Source organism: Furipterus horrens, unplaced genomic scaffold, assembly GCF_987537825.1.
Source record: "Furipterus horrens unplaced genomic scaffold, mFurHor1.1.pri manual_scaffold_13, whole genome shotgun sequence".
In the NCBI taxonomy this organism is placed as follows: Eukaryota; Metazoa; Chordata; class Mammalia; order Chiroptera; family Furipteridae; genus Furipterus; species Furipterus horrens.
In genome coordinates this window covers 10401901-10426287 of record NW_028327183.1, presented here as the reverse complement: position 1 = coordinate 10426287, position 24387 = coordinate 10401901, and the positions used below count along the sequence as shown (strand labels likewise).

The 24387-nt window shown below is 39.2% G+C and overlaps 1 protein-coding gene across 1 annotated transcript in view; it reads left to right on the top strand.

The window, feature by feature from the left end:
* Positions 1-24387, top strand: part of CDH8 (cadherin 8) — a 334718-nt gene that overhangs the window by 154396 nt on the left and 155935 nt on the right. The window lies entirely within an intron of this gene.

Here is a 24387-nt window from a genome sequence, read left to right as displayed (position 1 = left end):
AGTAGAAAAATTTAATATACAGCTACATACATATATAATATCATCTCTTTGATTCATGAGTATGCAGCATTACTGAGATAAATTTTCATGTTGTGCCATTAAGTCAATTATTAATTAAATTCAAATTTTAAAATCTTTTTAATTCAAAGAGTAAAATCTTCATGTGTTTAAAAGTGAAAAAAATGCATTTATACATAAATAGGTCATGGCTTAAAATTGAATTTAGATTTGGAAACAAGAAAGAACTCTTCTAAAATGTATTAATTAGGGGCATAATTACATCTTCTTCCTCAGTGAAGAAGACAGTCTGTCATAAACTTAATCTCATTTGGGCTTCTTGATGACCCTGGAGAAGTGGCAGAGCTCTGGATTTTACAGGGGAAAATAAAAGTCCAAATATGTCCTATTACTTAGCCAAAGGCACAGTGACAGAATTGGGATCAGAACTGGAACTCACAGCCAGGTCCTTAATTTCAAAGCTACTGTCAGATATATTTGAACTTCACTTTCCATAGTCAATAATTATAATACAGGGGCTTCTGTAAAGCAAAAACATGTTGACTATTTGGGTGGAGTTGAATCATTTTTTCACCTTCGCTCCTTGACTAGTTGCTCAGTGGGCTCTTTTGTTCACCATTCCCAGTATAACACAGATATTAATCCAGCCAGTATCCATTCTGCATTCACCCTGTGCCAGACCAGGAATTAAATATAAGGAGACAAAGTCAGAAAGGCTAACCTCATCATGCCAGTATCTCACAATCCATTTTGGAAGACAAGTTTTTATTTTCAACATAAATAAAAAGAAGCATGGTTATGTCATGTAAATAATTCATATCTTGAGAATAAATTATCATGAGATATAGATAACATATGCCCCTACCCCCACCCCCCGACTAAGTCAGAGGATGTGGTACTTCTAAGTCTCATTGACTTATGTGGTCATTTGCTTAATGAAACTGTTGTCAGCAACACTTAATTAATATTTACACTTTACCCAGCATATGTGTGCCTGTCTCCACATTCACTTATTTTAGTTTTATCATTCCCAATTTCACAGAGACAAAAATATTTGATTTATATTTTAGAAAGTATTTTGGGGACTCTTGTGAAAAATGTAGTGGAGAGAAATGACCCTTGACCCATGCACTCTGTAGTTCCCCAATAAATATTGGTTGAGTGGAACTGAGATTTTGAACAAAACCAGAGACAATGCAGAAAGAAGTAAAAGCTCAATTAGATAACTGATAAAGAGTCAGCCTTAGTTCTTCCGCTGAAACACACATAGCAGTGAAATGGAAGCTTGACTGTGTTGATGCCCGCAGGGTGACACTTGAGTGTGCTCCCGTGAGAGCAGAGTGCACTTTTTCCCCATCCCATCTAAGAGTCTCTTTATCTGTGAGGCCTTTGCTCCCTTTAAAAAACTTTTTAACATTGGTGTGACTGTGTGTGTGTTGGAAAATATACGACGGGGCACCCTGGCTGCTGTGGCTCAGTGAATTGAGTGTCGGCCTGCGAGCCAAGTGTCACTGGTTCGATTCCCAGTCAGGGCACATGACTAGGTTGCACATCAGGTCCCCGGTTGGGGGCACGAGTGAGAGGCAACCACACAGTGATGTTTCTCTCCCTCTTGTTCTCCTTTCCCCTCTCTCTAAAAATAAATAAACAAACAAACGAACAAATAAAAAAAGAAAGAAAGAAAATATACAAGGGGGAACACTCCCAAAACAGAACTTATTTATTAAAAAATATGTGTTTATTCATATATGTTTAGACTTCAGTCATTTCCAAAGTATCTTCCATGTGATGCATTACACCTATAGAGATGTTTTTGCCACGGCTCAAAACAGTTTTTGAACTCGTTGATTTTGATGCTTTTTAGTGTTTCTGCTATTTTTTGTTTCACCGCTTCTATATTGGCAAAATGTTTACCTTTAAAGACTTTTTTAATCCAAGGAAACAAACAAACAAAAAAAGTCACTCTGGGCAAGATCGGCTGAATAGGGAGGGTGGAGCATGGGGGCCATGCTGTTTTTGGTCAAAAACTGCTGAACTCTCGGCGTACGCAGTGTGGTCAGGTGCGTTCGTAAATAACCCATCATGAAATGGGCCAAGGCTTTGAAAGAGTCTTCAGAAAAAGTCACTGAAGCTGAATGCAGCCTCTCAGAGCAATGCCAGCTGGTACACTGATCCAGATGGGTGCCTAGAGCAGCCACCTAGTAGGAGAAGCCTGTACTACAAGGGGTCTTCCCTCCAGAAGATAACCCCCCCTTTTTTTTAGTCCCTCCTCATAAGTGCTATGCAGAAACAGATTAAGAACGCATTTTTAAAGGTTTGTACTAGAAAAACATAGAAAAATATGTACAAAGACCATTGAGTATTTGGATTGTTTATTTTGTAAGCAAATGGAAAGTGATTAAAGGTGTATATCAGGTATATCCTCTGGGGAATAGACTCTGAGACAGGATTAGGAGAAAAAGTAGCTTAATGCCTGAAAGATAAAAGTAGTGTATCAGTAAGTTCTGGCTGCTGTAACAAAATATCATAAAGTACTTAGCTTTAAAAAGATGATAAATTGATTTCTCCCAGTTTTGGTGGCCGGAAGTCTGAGGTCGGGGTGCAAGTACATACAGGTTCAGATGAAGGAGGGTCCCCTTCTGGCTTGCAGGTGATTGACCTCATATCCTCTTGAAAAGAGTGAACTTACTCTCTGGCCTCTTTTTATATTAGGCACTAATACTATTTATGAGGGCTTCCTAATCACCTCTCAAAGCCCTCACCTCCAAATACCATCAGGCTGGGGTTTGCATTTCAATGTGTGGATTTGGGAGCAACACAAACATCAGTCCATAACAGGCATGAAACAGGATTAGGCAGGGAAGCCTGTTAGGCTGTAAGCAGGTCTGGTACCCATGCAAGTGAAGAGGAGAGAATGCAGGATGGGGCAGTGCTGGTTTAACAGCATCTCTGTCGAACCTGTGAGGTCCCTGGAGCAAAGATATTTTTTAAGGAGTCCCATGTTGCACAAAAATGACCAGGCTTTAATACAGCCCACTCTGCTTAGTCATTGGCTTGGCTATGTCTGGGAAGAGTAGAGCCTCAGCTTGAATCCTGAAACCAGTCCTGGAGAGACTTCAGGGTAAGGTAGACAGCAAACTGCACCCTCGGCAAGTTCTTCCTTGAAGAGAAATCCAAGTGGGGAGCCTCTGTGGCTGCTGGATCATGTGGGAAAATGAAAAAGAAAATAACTTCTACCCTGTCAAATCCACAAAGGTGTTAAAAACAATAATATGCAGGGTTATCACATGCTTGATGAATTACTCAGTCAAAACCTGAGAGTAGCAATGTTAATAGGTATCTTTAATGAAGATATTTGAAGGCTATGTATCAGAAACATTAAAAATGTCCACTAATTTTAATTGAGAAATTTAAATTCTAGCAAAATAAAGACAATCTTGGGTTTGGGCACAGACTCATTACATAAGACCTATAAGATTCTGATAGAGTGCCTGGCAAGTTGGTCCCCACGTGGTCAGTCTGTCTGTGATGTCAAGATGAAGCGTAGCGTAACTCAGTCTGAAAGTGTTGGCTGAATACCAATACACATCGCTACTGATGTGAGATGAACCCTTGGTTTCTTTTCTTTTTTAAAGATCCAGGATACTGAAATTTGTATTTTGATAATAAATTTGAAAGATAATTTCCCTTTAAGTTAAAAAATGTGTTTGACTTAATATTTTAGTCACAATAAAATTGAGAGGAAGGTACAGAGATTTCCCATATATATATATATTGCCCCCAAACTTACCCAATTTCCTTCGTTATCAATATCACTCACCAGAACGGTACACTTTTTACCAAAAATCACCCAACACTGACACATAATAATCACTCCAAATCCATAATTTGTCTTAAGATTCATTCTTTTTTATCCTCACCCCAGGATAGGTTTATTGATTTTTGAAAGAGACACAGAGAGAGAGAGAGAGAGAGAGAGAGAGAACATTGACGTGAGAGAGAAACATTGACTGGTTGTCTTTTGTAAGCACGCTGACTGGGGGGTGAACCCACAGACCAGGTATGTGCCCTGACCAGGGATTTAACCTGAAACCTCTGGGTGCATGGCATGATGCTCCAACTAACTGAGCCGCCTAGCCAGGGCTTAGGGTTCATTCATAAAACTATATACTATATTGGTTTGGATATATGAATAATGACATGTATTCATCATTATAGTATTATACATGGCATTTTCACTGCACTCCAAATCCTCTGTGCTCGGCTTATTCATTCCCCCAGAACCCCCACCCCCACCCCTGCCCCAGCCTCCTGGAAACCACTGGTCTTTTGTCTCTATAGTTTTGATTTTCCAGATTGTTGTATAGTTGGAATCATAGACTATGTAGCTTTTGCAGATTGCTTTCATTCACTTAGCAATATGAATTTAAGGTTGTTTCTTGTTTTTTTCATGGCTTGATAGCTCATTTTTTTAAGAGCTCAACAATATTCCATTGTCTGGCGATATCACAGTTTATTTATCCATTCGCCTACCGTAGGACATCTTTGTTGTCCCCAAGTTTTGGAAATTATGATAAAGCAATAAACATCTGTGTGCAGGGTTTTATGTGATTGTAAGTTTTCAACTCCTTTGGGTAAATGCCAAAGAGCATGATTTCTGAATCGTGTTATAAGGCTATACTTAATTTTGTGATAAAACACCACCTGTACCATTTTGCATTTCAGTCAACAACATTGCTCCACATCCTCACCTGCATTTGGTGTATGTAGTCAGTGTTTCAGATTTTGGCCATTCTGATAGGTACATATATTATTATTTTAATTTGCATTTCTCTGATGGCATATTATATTGAGCATCTTTTTATATTTGTGAAGATGTAAGGCCTGTGTTTAGATATAATTGTTGTAGGTGGATTCCCAGCATCATTTGTTGCGGAAATTATCTTTACTCTCTTGCATCGTTGTTGTATCTTTGCCAAAGATCTGTTGACTGTACTTATGGGGATTTATCCTGGGTTCTCTTTTCTTCTCTATTGATCTATTTGTCAGTTTTTTCACCAATACCACCCTATACTGACTACTGTAGTTCTACAGTAAGTTGTAAAGTCAGACAGTGACAGCATTCCACAGTTCTTCCTCTCCTTTAATATTATGTTGGCTGTTCTGAGTCTTTTCACTTTCCATATGAAATTTGGAAGCAGTTTGTTATTGCCCATGGAACAATTTGCTGAGATTTTGATTTTGGTTGTATTCAATCTATAGATCAGCTTGGGGAGAACTCACATCTTAACAGTATTGAATCTTCCTTCCCATGAACATGGGATATCTCTTCGTTTATTTAGTTATTTTTTGTATTTCATTCATCAAAGGTTTATAGTTTTTCTCATATAGATTTGTAAATGTTTTGTTAGACTAATTCCTAAGTATTTCACTTTGGGTGCTAATGTAAAAGTTATTGTCTTGTAATTTTAAATTAATTGTAATTAGGTAGAAAAACAATTTACCTTGTAGTCTGCAATTTTGCTGTAATTGTTAGTGGCTCCAGAAGGCTGTGCGTGCATGTGTGTGTGTATTTGTCAATTCTTTTGGAATTTCTTCATAGACAATCACGTCATCTAAAAAGAAAAAAGAAACAATTTTATGTCTTTCTTCCCAAAATATATACCTTTTCTTTTCTTTTCTTTTCTTGTCTTGTCTTGTCTTGTCTTATTGCAATCGTAAGGACTTCCAGTACAATGTTGAAAATGAATGGTAAGAGGGGACATCCTGTCTTGTATCTGATCTTAGGTGAAAACAAATTTCTCACTTTTTAGTATCATTTTAGCTGTAGGTCTTTTGAAAATAGTCTCTATCAAGTTGAGAAAGTCTCCTTCTACTAAGAGTTTTAAATTCTGATGGATCTTGGACTTTTTCAAATGCTTTTTCTTCATTTATTGATATAATCCTGTGATTAAAAATATATGTTGATATGATATATTACATCAATTCATTTTTGAATGTATAAAGTTTAACTCTTCTTATATTTTTTTGAAATTGGTTTGTGAATATTTTGCTGAGGATTTTTTATATTTGTGTTTATGAGATAAATTGGTCTGTAGTTTTTTTTTTTTTAAATATCATTGTCTGCTTTTACTAGGAGGGTAATACTGGCCTCAGAGAATGAATTAGGAGGTATTCCTTCTGAGAGAGATTGTACAGGATTGGTATCATTTCTTCATTAAATTTTGGAAGAATTCAGTAGTAAACCTATCTGTGTCTGACCCCATTTCCATTTTATAACAGGATTCTGGCCTTACCAGTGAGGGTCAGACCTGTAGCTATAATGATCAATATTATGACAGTGATCATTCCCTTAACAGGCTACAAGACAAGAACGCACGAATGATATCTATAAAGGAGGAGATTGTCCACTGAGCACTGTCATCAAGTCCTTGGTGCTAAAATATTTCCAATAAGGAAAAGAAACCAGAGCATAGGAGATAAAAAATCTTTTATGTGTTTTGTTTTATCCTCACATTCTAAGAACAGAACTCCTGACTTTGGAAGAGATAAGTTGTCCTGTCCTCTTGCTTGTTATGTTCCAGATTTATAGAATCATCTTCTGTTGCCTTACACATTAATCTCTCTACCTCATGGAGAGCTTCTTCTCTTGTTTCAAGCTTAAGACTGTATGACATTTGCTATTTGTTCAATGAATTTTCTTCTTGGAGTATATAATCGGTGATTATCTTATATATTGACTTATTTATATTTTCAAGTCACTTCTCATGCTAGAATGTTTAATCTATGAAATAATGGGGGTTTGCCTGGTTTGTTCAGTTTATGTCCCTATGCCTAGCAGAGTGTTTGGCACCTGGAAGTGCTTCAATATGTGTTTTAGGCAGGAAAGTAGAACAAAAAAAAAAAAAAGAAAAGAAACAAAGGGCGAATAGAAGAGGGGAGGAAAGGAAGAATGAATTAACACAGAGAAAAGGAAAAGCTTGGGCCAGCTCATAGAGATGTACAGTGTACCCACTAGGGAATGCAACTTGGTTTCTAGTTTATATTTCTATGATCTGTTCCTCTGGTGGGAAGCGCATCATTTTAACCTCAGACATGATTTTGATATTGTTGTTGAGATTTACTTAGGACTAAAATGTTTGCGATTTCCAAGTCTCATGCTACATCTTACGCATCTAGCCAACACAACGCTATTCTTGCGCTTGCCAAAAGGAGCCTTCAGACTGCGATAAGCTGTGGCCCAGATTTAGTTCCAGATCACACATTGAGATAGAAAGGCTCCAGGGCCACTACACAAGGAAGCAACAGTTATTAATAAGCCTTCTTCTTTCAGAGGTCACTGTGATAGTATAATAACTACAACAAGCAAAAGGAACATATCCTCACTTTTCCACAGTCCTCGAGGTTTGACAGAATAGCACACCATACTGGAGGAACAAATTACTCTCTCCATGTTTCAAATGAAAGAACTGTATTTCAGAAAGAGTAAGGCAAAATGCCTTCCCATCTTTAAACCAAATTCCCTGGCAAATTCTAACGACAGGAGGAAGAATAAAAACAACAAAAATATGAAAAACAACAACCTCATTTACTGGACACATTATGTTCTTGGCATTGTGCTAATGGGTTTGCATGAATTATCAATTTAATTTAATTTATCTCTGACTGATGTGGCTCAGTGGGTTGGGCATCATCTTGCAAACTGAAAGGTCACTGGTTTGTTTCCTGCTCAGGGCATATGCTTGGGTTGCATCCAGGTCCTCACTGGGGGCGTGTGAGAAGCAACCGATTGATGTTTGTTTCTCTCCCTGTCTTTTTCTCTCCATTCCCCTCTTTCTAAAACCTAACTAAATAAAATCTTTAGAAAAATTTAATAATTTATTTCTCACAATATTTCAGTTTTACAGATAAGAGTACAGAGGGTCAGAATCGATGCATTTCTCACCCAACATGTTTGAAGCAAGATTCAAAGTGAGTCTGTCTGATTTCCAACTCTCATTTTTCAACATTCTTCTTCCTCTCCACCTGACTGCCAAGCTGTGTAGCTTATGCTTGGGGCTGTCATAGGTTTATTCAGGGACCTATAGAACTTGAAACCAGGCCCAGGCTTCTATTATACATAGACCCAGGGGGCATTTTGGTAACAGAAAAGATATAAGACAGTAGTAATTGTGAAATAAATTGTCATTTTTGTGTGAATAGCTTCAAAAGGCTCAAAATAGCTTATTTGTATTCTGTAAATTTTTTTCCCTCTTTACTACCCCCAATACCATATGTTTGCTTGTAACATTTTGGGCAGGGACAGGGAGAGACGGGGCATTTATTTTAAAAGCGCTAGTTTGAGGACAGTAGTGAGAAAACAGTTGCAGTCCATTGTAAGTGACTGAAGATGGAAAGTGTAAATGAAATGCAAGACAAGTGAATAATAAATGCTTAATTATCTAGAGAAACCACAGTTAAGTTGCAGGACAGCCTAAACTTTGCTCCAGGCAAGCAAGAGCATGAAAAATGACTTGCTTGAAAATAAACTAAATTCATTGACCTTTTTTTTGAAGCTCAGACCATATTTCTTCATTGGATACAAATAACATTTGTCTCAGTGGAACCTGTGAAAATAAGCTACTGAGAAAAGTACTCCTTGGGGAAAAAAATCCATGTAATGAATGCTTTCCTTTAAAAAAAAAATTAAGACAATGCATAGAGTCTTCATGGAATGCCTTCATGGAATTGAGTCAATGTTATGCTTCGTGAGTCAAAGTGATAAATCGCAAACACAGGGTCTTTTTAAAAATCAGGATCACATGGATTATTATTTCCATAGCCAAGAGGACTGCCTGACTGAAGAATTTTCTTAGTGCAGACCTTTGAAAAGAAATACTAAGATAACTCAGGCAGACCAAAAATGCTAAGATCTGCACTGATAAGTGAGAATGTCTTTGTCACCTACATTAATCGACATTTGGTCAACATTTATCCTCTGTAAGTCACGTTCTAGGTGTTGAGGATACAATGTTGCATATGATAAATCCTAAAAAGAAATCCACATGGACAATCAAACTTGTGTAATAACAGAGAACCTGTGTCAGAATCCACAGTATAGTGGTGGAGAGGGTTGCCAGCTAAGCAAACTTGTATGAAAAGAAGACAACAAGGAAGCCTTTTTAAAGGTGGTCACACCGAAGGCTGTGTCTGTGTCCTGGAGTATTGGTGGCCCTTTTGATGGGTGTGAAATAAGAGAAACTTAAGGCATTTTAGCCAGAAGAAATCAAGGAATATGTGCTCAGAGGAAAAATAAATATTGGGGTAATATTGGGAAAATAGTTTCACTTCCTGAATGATATCAGAATTTTTTACTGAAAGGCATTTTCCTACATAAAATAAATGTAGGCTAGCAGTTAGAAATCCAAATTCTTTTATTGATTTTCTGTATGACTTTGGATAAGTACCTTCATTCCCTGGGGCTAAGTCTGCGATTTTTAACAATGCTGATAATAGTCCTGACTGGTATGGCTCAGTTGGTTGGGCATTGTCCTGAAAACTGAAAGGTCACCAGTTCCTTCCCTGTCAGGGCACATGCTTGGGTTGTGGGTTCAGTCCCTAGTCAAGGCTTGTGTGAGAGGCAACCAATTGATGTTTCTCTCTTGTATCAATGTTTCTCTCCCTCTCCTTCTTTCTCCCATCCTCTCTTTCTAAAAATAAATAAATAAAATTATTTTAAAAATAAAAAGGAAAAATAACAATACTAATAATAAATATGTTTTCAATCATTCATGATATTGAAAAAAAGTATTCCATACTTTGGTTTTGGTCTTCTCAAATTAAGAATAACTTTAATATTTTTTTCTATTTTTATTGTATTGAATGAAACAAAGTATGATTTTTTTATAGAAAATTTCTACTTAGAGAAACGCCAAGTAGATTAAAAAATACTTCAGTGATATTAATTCTAAGACACCAGTTTCTATTAAAACCCTTGGATTTGTAGTTGAAAGTTTAACTGAAAAGCAGGAATGACACAGGGAGGAGGAGAGCTGGTTGACCAGTTGTCCGGGACATTTACATCATAGGAGATAAGGAACTCTTTCTATGTGCTGGTCAAAGCTGAGGTATCTCCACCCAGCACATGGCTGACTCACTTCTAAAAATTACAGAACACCTCAGGTCGAGCCCTCCTATAAAGTGGTGGCCAGTGGTGGGGAAGGAGGAAGGATGGCTTTTTCTGTAACACTTGGAGTCTCTTCCATGCCTCCTGGAAGAAGAATAGCCATTCTCTCTAGAGAAGTCAGGCAGAAAGTGAATAGACAGGCGGATTTGGAAATGAGCCAGGCTGTGCTTTTCCTACCACAGGGATGTCCTCCTAATGCACTCTTTATCCAGTATCTATTTTCTTTACACAGTGTAGGACATAGATTTCTACAATTTATGAGGAAAGGATGCAAGCAGAGACAACACACACACACACACACACACACACACACAACACACACACATTCAGAACAACCAAGGGGCAGGGAGAGTATCAGCGTATGAGTCCATGCTTTTTTAGACCAAAAGAAAATATAGGGAAAGACAGTTGCCTGTCTCGTATTCCTTCCAATTCAGGTAGAAGTAACACCAGTAGGCCCTGAATAAAAATGATAGGCAGTAATAATTACACGCCAGTGTCTCAATGTTCTTGTTTAATTCCATGCCTGCAAAGTAGCTGTTTGGAGATATTTTATTAAAGATGAGAAGTATCAGGATCCTTGATGTTTAATGATATGGCCAAAATCAGACAGTTGACAGAACTTCAGCACACGGAACTCACACTAAATATTTGTTGAACAGATGAATGGATGAATAAATTAATGGGTGAGTAACAAGAATCTAAAGTGTGGAAGTCCACCTGGACTTATATTTAAACCTCACTGTGCTGTTCCGTCCAAACTAGATGATGATGATGTTTGCAAAGCTTAATTTTAAATATCTAATAGATCTCTCTAATCTGTTCAATATTTAGACATAGTATCCCCCACGAATGCTGTCCCTTTCCAGTTTTGCTGATGATTGGACCCTCTTAGCCCAGTGAGCAGGACAGCTGGCTGCTGGCACACACTGACTTAGCAATCATTTACTTCCTTGCTTGGGAGGGAAAGGAGGCTGAGTAAGTGTTGTGTTCACATTAATTGTTTTATGATTACTAAAAATAATCGCCTCACTCTACGCACATAAAAATCATTAAATAGACTTGGGTAAGCTGACTGTAGTGTGACTGTCATTGCCTTACACCTTTGGACAAATCATTTTTAAACCCAGAGGGAGCCTGTAGTGCTGACCACAGCTAGAGTTGAAGGGATGAAATTTTAGAGAAACCGTGGCCTTTGGATGAATCAAAAAATTATGAACCACACAGACTCGTCCACATGCAACACCTGCCATCACAATAAGATGGGTTTACATGGAAGGGGAAAAAAGCACATACTTACTCCCCAGTAACACCCACCCAACCGAAGCAGACTGGCTAGGTAAGAAACTGTACCCCATTTACTGGGCATCGTGTGCAGGCAGAATTTACTTGCAATTTCTGTTTCTGGGCTGAGACTTCTTCTTTCCTTTGATACATAACTTTGAGTTTCATCTGGACTCATTCAAAATGACTTGGTGAAGAAGGATGAAGATGTGTTTTCCTTGATTTTGTAGAGAGGGACAGTTTATCTAAGAATATCAAAGGTTAACCAGTAAACAAGAGGAGTAAATGTTTGACAACCCCTTATATACTGAAAAATCTCTCTCTCACACACACACACACACACACACACACACACACACACACACACACACACATACTCTTGGTGTTTTCATTTAAGGATAACAGGTTTTATTTGTATAAATAAATATGGTCTAACCCATTTTTATGGTCTAACTCTGCCTCCCCAGCACTTAAGATTACCTAAGACTATAAAGAACATAATACTGGTGCTCAGTAATTGTTTTTAGATGTCGTGGTAAATGTGACTTTACATATATTTTCCAAGGAGAAGGGTTATCTACCTTTTAAATGTTCTAGTTTACAAAACAGAGAGCTACTATCATAAGTGCTATCTGTAATTATAAACATATAATCATGGAAGCTCAGAGAAGGGGGTTAATTAATACTGGACACCACTCTCCTTTAAGCAAAGGTAGTCCCCGTGTACAGACACCAACCCACTGAGAGGCTGGTAGGAGGAATATACAGATGCTCCGTCTGTTTCCTTGTAAGTCAAATTCCATAAACATCTCTGTGAAATTATTTCTTCTGGTTAAAGCATCCAATATTGTAATGTCTCTTTTTAAAAAATAATAGTTTCAACTATAAGTGCATGGATCTTCTCTAGTTTTCACCATGCACCCCAATGCCTAGCCCTGTGCTGTCTTGTGCTCATCCAGAACCACATTATAAATGAACAAATAAAGCTCAGAGATGAACATGGTTAGAGAATGAACTTCTGTAGAAGTATTTAGATGCTGTCAATTTCAGATCCCACGAGACTTTGGATTTGAACAATGGACGCTTGTAAGATGCTTAGAATACAGCTTTGAGTTCTCGTCTCATGTATCAGCATTGCATCATCTAATTATTTGGGAATAGCAGCTATGGCATTGCTGATAAGAGACCGGGGGAAAAAAAGGGGCATGGCATATGAACATCCCACCACACAAATGTTTCTTCTCTAGATCAGTTTTCCCTTCCAGAAGCACGGACTTCTCACGTATAACATTGTCACATAAGTCTGGATATTATGAATATATTCTGTTCAGAAAATCAAGGGAAGAAAGGTACCATTTATTGGTCATCTATTATGTGCCATTTCTTATCATTTTTTGTGACCCTGCAAGTGGGTACTATGATCATCACTTCACATAAAGGAAATAAAATCTCTATACAAATTATTTAAATTAAAGTTACTCAGGTAGTAAAAGTCAGAGTGATTTCTGGACCAGATTAGTCTGATTTCAAGCTCTCCTGCATTAGGCTTTCTCTCTCCTAATAGGGAGGGTTAGGAAAAGAAAATAAAAACAGTGAGAAGTCAATGAGCCCGGAAAAAAAAAAAAAAAAGAAGTAAAAGAAGAGAGACTCTCTAACGATTTCAATGTCCTCTTTTAGATTAATGTTTATTGTCAGTTCAATAAATAGACATTTATTGATCACGTCCACTCTCAGGAACAGAATAAAGCATGGGGCCGGCATGCCCTGACTTCATGGAGCTTACAGAACAAATAGAGAGATGTCAGCATAGATAATTCTATTACAAATGCATCAGTGGTATATTTTCTTGTTCTCTCTGTTCAAAGTGCCATGAAGGAATATGTAACAAAATGAAATAATTGAGTTATTATTATTGTTGTTGTTGTTTGAAGGATTGTGTTAAATTTTTGTAAAGGAGGTAGCTAAACTAACAGAACATTCTTGAATGATAATTAGTTTAGATGAATGCAAATATGTGAAATTCAGGAATATTGCATAAGGGGTCTAAAATATTGCTGCTTAAAGAGGCTAATTTGTCTCAAGAGAATCATTTCTTCATTTTACAAAAGTCTGAGAGACTTCCCACTTGGGGCAAAACCTGATTCTTGAGAAATTTGAATATAAGAATTGGTCAGTATTCCCGGAGAGTTAGAAAATGTTGTGGTTATAATTTGGAAATAAATGGATATTTCTACCCATAGAGACTTTGTAAAAATAATTTATTTGTTTGTTTGTTTGTTTATTTATTTTTAGAGAGAGGGGAAAGGAGAAAGAGAGGGAGAGAAACATCACTGTGTGGTTGCCCCTCACTCACGCCCCCAACTGGGGACCTGACATGCAACCTAGGCATGTGCCCTGACTGGGAATTGAACCAGCAACACTTGGCTCGCAGGCCAATGCTCAATCCACTGAGCCACACCAGCCAGGGTGTCTACCCACAGAGATTTAATAAATATTTATAGATAAGTGGATTTTTCAGACTCTTATATGCCTGGTACTATGCTTAGAATAAATAAAATAGACATAAGATTGCAGTTCTCATAGGCAGGAACTAAGGAGCATGTGTCTATATAAATAACACATTTAAAAAAAGTGATTTAAGAATCCCTTTACAACTTGCGATTATGTGTAATTTCCCATTCAGAATCTTAAATGTGATTATTTTATTACAAGCTAGGCTTTTTTATATGACCATGAAGAGCAGAAATGTAGAATTCAATAAATTAATGATTTTAGTGTGCGTAAGGTTAACAGGATTGAACCGGTTGGTAAATGTGAGCGTAGCCATAACTACATAGATTTTTTATGTAGAAATATCTGGAGAGTTTCTTTAAAAGTAGTTTCCATGAGTGGTAAAATTTTATTGCGTGTGACAGACTACTATTGAAACTTTCCTCTCCATCCCATTAACTTTAGTAATGTTGCTGTGGTACTTATGATCGATCTTAAAAGCTACCTTTGCACTCTGACATCTGCGGATCTCTATAAGCCAGGAATTGAGATTGCCTAATTGTGCTATTTAATAAATACATTCACAGGCTATAAATGAAAATAATAAGGGCTATATTTACATGATGAAATGAAATACAGATTTGATGCCCTTGCTCTCGTCCTCAGCAGATTATAAATTAGCAATGCCAGACTAAAATAGTAATAATAGAAAACAGGACTAGGTACCAGGACTGGGACAATAAAGCTAAAACATTTAGTAACTTGAAAGAGCTGAGCTCAAACCTTACAGGTCCTCACTTCCTCCTTTGCAAACCCGGGTCAAGTAAACATGTAGCCCCGTCTAGTTCTTATAGGATTAACTTTGCTCTACCTGTGACTTTAGTCAAGTCACTTGAGTTTAGATGACTTCACATCAAAGTAGCATTCTGTCAACCATGTTCTGTTAATTTCAAGAAGTCATAAAATAGACCCCACTTATCTGCACAAACTCAGTTCTAAGACCCCCTGTGGATACCTGAAAGTGCAGAGAACCCCATGCCCTATATATGTATATTATATTTTTTCCTGTCCATATGTAACTATCATAAAGTTTAACTTATAAATTAGGCACAGTAAGACATGAACACAGTTAACTAATAATAGAATAGTATAGCAGTATACTTTAATAAAAGTTATGTAAATGGCTTTGAGGCCCTTATAAAATAAAACAAGTCTTGAGCCCTAGCTGCTGTGGCTCAGTGGATTGAGCGTCGGCCTGTGAACCAAGTGTCACTGGTTCAATTCCCAGTCAGGGCACATGACTAGGTTGCACATCAGGTCCCCAGTTGGGGACGCGAGTGATAGGCAACCACACAGTGATGTTTCTCTCCCTCTCTTTCTCCTTTCCCCTCTCTCTAAAAATAAACAAATAAACAAACAAATAACTATATAATTTAAAAAATAATAAAAATAAAATAAGTCTTAGTTGAACACAAGCGATACCACGCCCTCTGATCGAATAAGCAAAACAACTACTAAGTGACTGACCGGCAGGGAGTATCTACAACAAAGATACGTGGGCCAAAGGAATACCTCTCGTCCCAAGTAGCATGGAGCAGGGTGGCATTGAGATTTCATCATGCTACTCGGAATGGCACACAACTGGAAACTTATAATCGTTGGTTTCTGAAATATTTTATTTACTCTTTTTGGAGCAGTGTTGACTGTAGGTAACTGAAATGCAGAAAGCAAAACCGTGGATAAGGGGGTACTACTGTATTTTAGAAAACCTTTCTCTGATGAGGTAACTGACCAAGCTTGTTAATAACAGGTAGTGAGAGGATGTTTGCAAGGATGGTACTTGCTGAGGTGTTTATCTCACTCTGTGTATACACATCAGTAGTTACTCTACCGTAGTTACAAGGAAATACCCCCAACTGTGTTCCGTTTCCTATTCATCAAGTATACCAAATTGCAGTAATAAAATATTAGGATTGTCATAATGAAATCTGTTCTAAAGTGGCATCACTTTCTAACACATTGGAAAATAGATATGTGGAATAACAGGTTTAAAAACAGCATTTGTCTTATTTACATTTCATATGAACTCTAAAGTAATGTGCCTCCTACACCCTGGCAAGCAGTTATTGAAGACTGTCATCAAAAGTAACTGAAAAACGTGCTGAAAGCAAGCAAAAAGACAAACAGAAGCTCCGTGTGTGGCATATAAACATTTATTTATAACAAAGCTAAGCCTCTGAATGGCCACCGTATTTCTGGGAGAAAGATCCAATGGGGTGACGATTTCAGAGGAGACAGCATACTAAGGCCCCTGAAGTCCTGAATGTGAGTGTGGAGTAGGAAGCTCGACTCCTCTCTCCTACAACGTTCTCGAGAGTAGGCCTGTCACTAACATATTCCATACTCCCCAGACCCTATTCTTATTCTGAGGCTGAGCGGCCTCCAGTGCCCTGGCTAGGTTGGAAACTGCTCTGTCCAGCAGAGCTTTCATGACCACAGTGGAACAAATTTTTCCAGGACACTGTGTTTTGTCTGGAAGGAATGGGAGGTGACAAATCTCTCTAGTGGAGAAGAGTGCAGAACTTCCATCTTCATGCCTTTTATTGAGGAAGGGATTCAGGAGATACAAGGTCAAGACCTATGAATCATCAATAAGCTTTCAGACGCTTGAGTTACAGTTGAGAGTTACTGATTACAGATATCAATATACAGAACACAGTGACCAGTCTGTGTCAGTGTCTGCTAAACATCTGATGCCATGTGACATCAGGTGCAAGGCTTCAGACATTGTTAGCTACAGATTGTTTATAGTTAACTAAGGATAGGAAAAGCAGAGCAAGCTCTAAAGCATAATAAGCATTCTTTAAACCCAGTTCCCATGGGAACCCTCTGAGGGGCCTTCGGTCCTGTCTGCCGCACAACCTTTTGGTTTTCTGCTGAGACTTAGAGGCCTTCCCAAGGGGGACCTGGCTCACGGCTTGGGCTACAATTCCCGAAACCACAAGGAGTGGTCCCCTACATTATTCTAAGGTTGGGCAATCATAGCTACTTTGAGCACTCTTATAAAGTCTGGATTTTGATAATCTATTTAGTGTGCTTGGTACATCATTTCCAATCCAGTACTTGAGTTCCTTATCTAACAAAGTTAGGGTTTTCATTGAAAGGCATTAACCCAAGTACTACCCCCTTGCATCTTGCATTTCTCATTACTGAGTCACACCAACGGAAATTGTTGGTAACTGAGATCATTAGCTTCAAAATGAATTTGGATGGAAAACGGAGGTCTGTTTATATATGCATGTGCGCGCGTGTGCGCACACGCGCACACACACACACACACGCACAAAACCTGCCCTTATTATCTGAGTAGAGCAGCCGTTGACTGCAGGCCAGAAGGCCCAGGTGGATGCTCAGACCCCAGAGAGGGTGAGTGGGAAATAGCATTTTTAGAGGCAGCTCCCGCCCCATCCGCATCAGATCCTGGTTTCTGCATTTTTACTGCACCAAATCCTGGCTGTTGCATTGACGAAGAGCTGTCTTTCTCCGTGCTGACTGCCAACACCTGTCGCTGACGCAATCTGTCTCATTTTTCCATGCCTCCATTTCAGTATGTGTCAAGGTGCTGAAATTTTACACGTGCAGATATTTCCACGAATGTGAGAAGAGAAACAGCAGTAATCTGATCCTGAGGTTTTCGGCATGTTTTGCTGGCATACGTTAATCACACCACGAACCCCCTGTTAAGGACCGTGGTGCGGCTCTGGCTCTTCGGCTTCTAGAAGGTGGCCAGTGTCCCGCTGTACAGATGGAGGAGTGAGGACAGCCGGCTAGAATCACACCTCAGCCCCTCTGCAGAAGTGGCGTGTGTTTACTTTTACGTCGGAGCCCTCACAAGCTCACATGGGAATAAAAGGGTTCTCATTCATGCACTGAGTCACTAAAAAATATTAAAATGTATGGAGAACCTGCTGTGCATCAGGTGCTGTTCTGGGAGCTGGGGAAACATATGTGAACAAGCAAAATCAATGGGCTTATTGTCTGTGTGCCGCCACCAGATGCGTGTGGGCAGAGACTTTGACAGCTGGGTAAGAAAGAAGAGGGCACCGTGAGAGTGGCTATTCCTTGGTAAAGGCTGGTCAGCAAGGCGTCCCTAATAATTTGACATCTGAGTAGAGATGTCACAGTGCTGCCCCACCCTCTGTGGTGCTCCTGGGGTCCAGCAGGCACTGAGATTCTAAGTATGGGGCTGTCCTGTTGCAACACGGAATCATGGGAAGCACTTCTATCCGGTCTTGTGGTATTTATGGTACCAAAGTGTTCGGGAGGCGAGGTGAGGGGTTAGTCATATGTTCTGGGAGTGGAAAAAAGACTGGAGCAGAAACACTTATAGAAATCAGGATGCTGAAAGCCTTAGAGAGTGATTTTGACAGAGAGGGGCAGACCAGTTAGATACATAAGCACATTCAGAAAAGAAATTTGGTGTGATAAGTGTTAGGATAGAGTGACGCACACCATGAAAGCCGGGTTCAAGATATCGGGGGATGGGTTTTCATTTTAGCAGGTAGTTAGCTGCTCATGCCTGCCTCATCTCTCGATTGTGAATTATTCCACACCAGGGAACTGCACCTCATTTGTCTTCGTATCTCCAACCCTTAGTACAGTGCCTGTGTCATTAGCAGCGCTCTCTCAATGGTCATGGATTTAAATGACATTATTCAAGCTTTTGCAAAGATGCAAAATTAAAGATGGCGGGAGAGGGCGGCATGGATTCTCTTCCCTTGTTCTGCTGTGATAAGAAATTAGAATTAAATTTAAAGTATTCTGACAAAGTTAGCATAAGCATGAAAGACCACTAAAGAAGAAAGATTGATTTTATTTAATGTCTTCCTGATTCCTTCACATAAGAATTCTTTGAATATTAAGTTTACTTATACCAGAAATGGACCCCCAGAATTATTCCATATTTACAGATCATTTGCAGACATGAAAACAGTGAGGCTTATAAAATTTTATTTGCCTCTAAATATATAAAACAGCAACAAAAATAATTTCATTCTTTGGAAATATGAAATGATCAAGCAAGTAGCTGTTTTTTTACTTAGTTAAGATTTATTTATTTAAGTCCATGCTGAGTGCCAACATGTTAGAGAGAGGGAAAGTGGGGAAGGAAGAGAGGGAGAGAAACATTGATTGGCTGCCTCTCTTATGCTTCCCGACCGGGGACTGAACCCACAACCCAGATGTGTGCCCTGACCTGGAATCAAACCAGCAACCTTTCACTTCGCAGAATGACAGCTCAACCTACTTAGCCACACTGGTCAGGGCCAGAAAACTATCTGTTTAAATAATAGCTATTAGGTTCAAAACAAATCAATAGCATCTCCTTACAATTGGACCCCTTTGGGGCCGTCACTTAGCAGCAATTCCTGGAAAAAAAATTAAAGATCTTAGTAATTTTCAATACAGTATGCCTTATCTATTACACAGTATATTTTGGTTTGTTCTATAGGTTTTCAGCAAATGTATGTTTTTCACAAGGTTGGATGAAAAAACACAGTGTTGCTTACATACCTGCTTACCCAGAGAGATGTTGGCATTGGAGTTTAAAAATTCTGGATTCCAACAGATTTACTAGTACTGTGACCCTGAATAAGTCACTTATGCTATACTTTGAAAGGGTAGGAAAAATGTGTCTTCTGGGCAATTTCACACACATTTCCCTGATTTAACACTCTGCTCATCTTAGACTAAAACGTTTATATTCTTCATTTAATACAGGGAAATCATGACAAGAGCAGATGGGTGAGTTTTTTGAAGTTACCCCAAACCTAAACGTCAGATTTGAAGGTAATTTTATTCCTTTGTCCTAGTCCAAAATATTTTCTCTCATTCAAACCATGTCCCTTAAATATGTTGCACTCAGGTGCACACACACACAGAGGTTACTTCTAAAGCTGGAATTGTATTCAGCATCTCACTACATAAAATGACAAGTGCAAGGAGTGACTGCAAGTTTCTCAGAATCAGCGGCTTGCATCCTTGGTATTGTGACAAGGTCAAATACAGACATATAAACCTCTGGTTCTGTAATTACCATGAGCAACTGAGAGTTTGACGGAACCAGTCTTTCAAGTAATGTGGGTGTCTCTGGGGCAGAGAATCTTGTGCGTTCCCCTCAACCAAGCCTAGTGATGCTTAGAAAATACAATGTACTTAGTGAGTGTCCATTGGACTGCATTGGAGGAAGCAGACGTAGCGAGAAGGTAGAACTTCATATTTGGCATTCACACACCCAGGAAACATTCCCAAAAATGTGTATCTTGCTTAGCTTTGTTGGAACAAATACATTAAAAAGAAGAATACTACAGAGTAAAAGAAGGAGAGAATGGAGCATGAGAAGAGGGTGATAAGAATCAGGGAAAAGAAAGAGAAGGAGGATCGTATAGTTGTTAAAAGCTCAGAGCAGCTAAAGGAAGATGTCCTTATTTGTTACGGCTTTTAAGTTTAATATAGAGAATAAGCATCATAAGCCACTTGAAGTATTTGAAGAAACCGAGCTCTGATATATTTTGACAACTGTCACTAAGGGAACAATAGATCCATAAAAATCTTCTCTTCCTAGCCCTCTCTATGTTAACTCTCTATTAACTAGAATAACTACCTCCCTTCCCTTCCAAGTGGTTTTGCCTCTGGCTTGCCTCCTAGGAAGGTCAGCGGGCCTCTTGTTTATACGACTGTAATTATCTCTTTCCTGGAGGGACAGAGAGATCCAGTCCCCTGAGTCTGCCTCTCTGTTGTGGGGAATAAACATATCTGGATCTCAATATTCACAATGGCCTGTGCTAATCACAGTTAAACTTGGCCAGGCTCTATGAGAATCATTTATAATGAACAGCTCTCGCTGGTGACATATGTCCCCTCATTTTTTTTTTTTTTTTTTTTCTGCAAGGTAAGTAAGCATCACTCTCCCAGGTTTACAAATAAAAAAGCTGGAAGCCAGAAGTTCACCAGCGGGGTGTGAGCCTGGTTGCCCTGTTTCGTGTAGGTCATAAACCCTCAGAATGTAAGGATTGTTACATTCACCTCCTTATCGTCCCCTCTCCCCCCGCATCCTTAGTTCTTGACGCAATGAATGTTTGATATATAGTAGGTCCTCAAAAAACACTAGTGGAGTGACAGATTTATTCCTTGTCAGTCATTTTGTGACACTATTTCTTATTCTGTGGAAAATAGAGCCCAGGGCATTGTTTGCGCCCTACGCTCTGTGGTGCACAAATGGGGGGCATTGGTTGCATGGATACAAATAATACGGGGCGAGAAAGTTTTTTACTTTTTAATAAAAAAGAATAAGGAAAGCTAAAACCTGTGACAATATTCGAGAGTGGAGATGAGGGGCAGGTATTGTGCCAGTGGACAGTAGTTGTCGGTATTTCACAGACCGCGATGTGATTAAAAAGGAATCGCACAGCAGCATTGTTTGAGAAGTGGCATGAAGAAAGGAGGAGGAGAATTCTATTTTGAGAGATAATGTGAAGCAAAGGAGAAGAATCAATCTGCTGGGAAGAAAGAGAGCCTGTGGTCCCACAGTGGAATGTGTGCGGAGGTTTCAATAGCGGGACTTGAAGAAGGCAGTGAGGAGGTCAAGGACGCTATTGGATTGAAAGGCACAAAAGGAATGGCAAGGGGGTTATCTAGGAATACCGGGGAGATCTGTGTGCCTTGCATTACTGTGGATGAATCAAGCTGTCAGAATTTTAAGTGCTTCTCCTATGTAATTCCTCTCAATACTTGAATGTTTATCATTTTTGTACAACTCAATATTTTATCAACATCTAGTTAATATGGATAAAAAGAAGTATAAGCATGGCAGTGGCCGTGGCAGAGAACCCTAGAATGTGGTTAAGCAGAGCCTGGTCACTGATCCTGACTTGGAAGGGCGCTGGGGCCAGGTCTCAGCACGTGTTTGACACTCCTTGGGGCAGCCACCTTCATTAAAAGAAGACCCGCCTCCTCCTGGCCAAAGCCGCCCCCCCCCCCTTGAAGTAGACACGCCCTCTGACCTGTGTCAAAGCAATTGAAAGCAAAGTACTGTTCTTCAGCTCTGAGCCCTGGGCTGGGCTGTGATTTTATGAATGGGAACTTTACCGAGTCGCACGTACAAATGATGCAGTGATCATTTGTTGCTGAACATGCAATGACCCATGGCATGGAGGCATGATTTATTAGCCAGAAACTTCTCTAAGAATTTGAGGTTAAGGATGTAGTTAATTGGGAAAATGTTCTCAGTAAAGACAATCTCTTTGCCAGTGTCTCGCTTACCCTCTGCTTTTTTAAATATTTGAAATCAAGGTTCGTGGGTTAGTGAGAATTTCTTGAGTGACATCACCGAGTTGCTCTGCATCTCCGGGTTAGAGATTCCTCAGAGGAGCACTGCAGTGATGACCATTTGAAGCTAGGAGGTAAGCCTCTCAGCAGAGTACTCTGAAGTAAGCGATTCGTGACCATCTAGAACCTCCGAGGTGTCGGACAGACAAGTTGGTGAAGTGGAAAGTGCTAAAAAGAGCACCAAGTCTATTACTGCCTCAACCATGGTGAAGCTCACACTATAAGGAATCTAACCACAATCACAGAAGTTCATATTTCTTTGTCATTTAGCATAAACTCTAAATGTTACCTAACTGGATGATTGTGACATGTAAAAATGAGGTGAGGGTGATAATAATTATAATAGCTACATAGGTGAACACCTACTCTGTGCCAGCCACAACACTAAGCACTTTATATTCATGGAGACATTGTACCTGTAAAGAGCCTGGCACAAAGAAGAGTGTTAGTATTTTTTTTTTCTTATTAGTTCTATGCAAAGAAACTTATGTCATTATTTACTTGTTTAGAGTGTTAGTATTGAGAGTGTTAGTATTTTTATTGTGATTGATCTTCCCACTCACCCAGCAATAATGTGGTATCAGTGATCGTGATAGTCATAGTAATAGTCATCAGCTAATTACTATTTTATTATTTGCTGAATAGTAACCTAATATATGTTATTAATACATGTTAATAAATACCATGGCTAATATGCATTATCTTTCTTAATAATCATCTTTAAAAAAGACACGACGAATTTTTAGGTAAGCACTAACTCTATGTAGCAGAAGAGAAAAGAAAACCACGTCTCAAAGACACTAAAACATTTGCCCTGGTTAAGGATAACACTGGGAACAGAGGGGCCAGAAATCAAGCCCAGGCTCCCCAAACACCACATTCTACTTGTTGGTATTGGCAGGCTGTGATGAACAGGACATACGTGTCTGACCGAGATCTGGGGCCAGACAGTTCCAACAGAGCATGAGAGACTCAGGGCCACTCCAGCATTTCGGGGACAACATCGGTTCACTTAAAATCTGAGTATCTGTTATGCTCTGTGAACAATGTTACATGCTCTTCAATATCATGCGAGGTAGGTGTTAAAACCTCCGTTATGCAGGTGGGGAGACTGAGGTCTAAGAGTTGAGGAGAGTTCCTTAAGTTCATTTAGACTCGGGTCTCAAAACCAGCTCCCTTTCTCCATGGGCGGCTGCCAAGTCTGTGTGTTACCTTCCCCACACCCCTGCCGTTCTCCTCTGCCTAAGTTCTCAATTGCTGGGAGAAAGCATCCAATTTTAGCGACTTTCACTTTGCTTCTTGAAACCACCCATATTTGTTATATGTATAATTAGTTATTGGAATTGAGACTCAAGGAGAGAATGGAGCCGTCATGTGCTTTGTGGAAATAATTCCACTTGATTGAGGAGTCATCAATGCTGAATAGGAATAATTGCAAGTATTTCAATGTCACGAGAAATTGGTGGTTTGAGTAGCATCGGTTATTGGCGAGCGGTGTGTTGATGCTGGGAACGGCGGCCTGAACAGAATTACTTAAGAGGGGACTCCGGGAGCCACAGGTGAGACAGTCTATACACGGAAGTCACTATGCAGCGTGTGTGAAGCTCTAGAGACATAGTATCATTGTTAATTAACATAACTATTTCCTATGTCATTCCCTGTGGATATGGATATAGACATACATGTGACCCACACAGTGGATAAGAAAGAAGTTATAGGTATTTAGTCAAAGAATATACTGCATTATGAGACAGGAAGTTCACATGTATAGAAGCAATTTGTACACAGTGAGGATGCCTGCTAGAGCCTCATGGTCTAACCTGAAGCTTTCAAGCCTACTATCCTCTAGCAACAGTTTTCACACACAAATGGGGAGGGTCGGGTAGAGTTAAATATATATAAAATCTCTGACAAAGAAGTCATGTCTGTCAAACAGACTCGTGTTAAGATGCCGTGATAGCATAGAAGGGGATTGTTGGAAAAATATCTCACTAAGCACTATGTGGAGATTTTTTGGCCAAAGGGGGGTAGTTTATTTCACTAAT